Source organism: Schistocerca gregaria, chromosome 9, assembly GCF_023897955.1.
Source record: "Schistocerca gregaria isolate iqSchGreg1 chromosome 9, iqSchGreg1.2, whole genome shotgun sequence".
NCBI classification, from domain to species: domain Eukaryota; kingdom Metazoa; phylum Arthropoda; class Insecta; order Orthoptera; family Acrididae; genus Schistocerca; species Schistocerca gregaria.
The window spans coordinates 2,900,414-2,902,238 of record NC_064928.1 but is presented as its reverse complement, the minus strand read 5'-3'; the positions used below and the strand labels follow the sequence as shown (position 1 = coordinate 2,902,238).

At 47.6% G+C, this 1,825-nt stretch overlaps 1 non-coding gene across 1 annotated transcript; it reads right to left on the bottom strand.

Annotated features, from left to right (window-relative positions):
• Positions 1 to 1,353: 1,353 nt before the first annotated feature.
• On the bottom strand, positions 1,354 to 1,427 carry Trnaa-ggc (transfer RNA alanine (anticodon GGC)). Its single transcript has one exon. It is a non-coding gene; the product is annotated as a tRNA-Ala (tRNA).
• Between the last annotated feature and the right edge of the window lie 398 nt (positions 1,428 to 1,825).

Genomic DNA, 1,825 nt, shown 5'->3' with positions numbered 1-1,825 from the left:
TATTACAAATGCAAATTCCGTCTGTTTTTAACGTCTTAAATTGAAAGAGCCGTCACAAATTGCTCCGTTTTCACTCATTGTAGACAATTATACAGCACCTGAGGTAACAAACACATCTCGAGAACCATTGTGCACTACATTATTTATGCCAACTCAGTGCCTCGCTCTTTACTACTGTGTACCAATCTTGTCGTCCAACTGCAAAACACTGGGCCACAACAAGTTTCCGCGTCTCCATTGCACTGCGCATACTACGAAACGCTCCCCAAACTTGGCACTCACCCTCGCAGCCGACTTTTCCGACTTTCCACGACGCTCACGCTAGTGACAGCATTATTTATAGTTCGACGTCGCGCCAAAGCGAATGAGTACATTTCGCTTACGGCTTAGGCCGCCCTCCTAGTGTGGCTGCTCGGTGTCTGTAGGCAGCGAGGGTCTGCAAGCTTCCTGTGTTCGCACCTATGTCACCTGTGCTTGCTTGTCAGAGACAGACTATCGTAAAACATACAACTCACTCCATGAATTGATTGCTACGGCATCTGTTATCAGCAGTCACAACTAGCAACACCAGTAGCAGCTGACTGCACGCAAAGAATAGGAATGTGCAGTTCGATTTACGTGAACTCGGCGCAAGGCAGATCTTTCCGACATAGGCTTGAGAATCTTACGGGAACACTTGTACTGTTTCTAAATTAAGTGTAGGCGTGGGAGGAGGGTGCTTCCTGCGCACAAATAACAGCACGCTTGTCAATTGTGGATGCTAATCATTCGCTTGTATCTTCCTAGACACATCTGCTGGTCGTGAATTATTCCACTTGCATATCAAGGTGCGCATGTAGGTGTGTTAAAAATTCTGGAGGCACTGGGTATTGATCCCAGTACCTCTCGCATACTAAGCGAGCGCTCTACCATCTGAGCTACGCCCGCCCCCCCGAAGACTAATGGTGCTACATACAGCCATATAGACGACACAGACCCTTGCACTCCCATTATTCAGCAGACAAACACTACTCTCTATGTATCCGTTAGGGTGTCTTTCAGGTTTCGTGCATTCTGTATCGAATCGTAGTTGCCAAAATGAAAGTGGCACGTATAACGTCGAAAATAGAATTCGGACACCGCTCTGAGTAAGACCAACGTGTTGTCCACCCTCTAGACTTCAATGAGGTTAAGCCGCGATACCTAAGACAGATCTGCTCTCGATGACACCTCGATAACAGCCGGTCCCCACACTTACATCTTGCTCTCCTTACGTCAGTATACATCATATCAGTCTGTGACGCTGGCTTTGCAACATCTTGCGTGCCTTTAGGTTCGCCGCGACCAACACTTACCATGCACTGACCACAAAAAATGGAGGCGCCGCGGCTTGAACGCTGGACCTTTCACATGCCAAGCGAACGCTCTACCAACTGAGCTACGCTCCATGCACGAGCAAACTGCGCTATTCCCCATTGTTTGCGACTCAGATGCGCACGGACACGATGGTTGGTTGGTTTGTAGCGGTGAAGGGAGCAGAGTACAAAGGCGCGGACCCGTTCATATACACAAAAGTTCCAAGTAGTTTCGATGCTCTGGTATTACAAATGCAAATTCCGTCTGTTTTTAACGTCTTAAATTGAAAGAGCCGTCACAAATTGCTCCGTTTTCACTCATTGTAGACAATTATACAGCACCTGAGGTAACAAACACATCTCGAGAACCATTGTGCACTACATTATTTATGCCAACTCAGTGCCTCGCTCTTTACTACTGTGTACCAATCTTGTCGTCCAACTGCAAAACACTGGGCCACAACAAGTTTCCGCGTCTCCATTGCACTGCG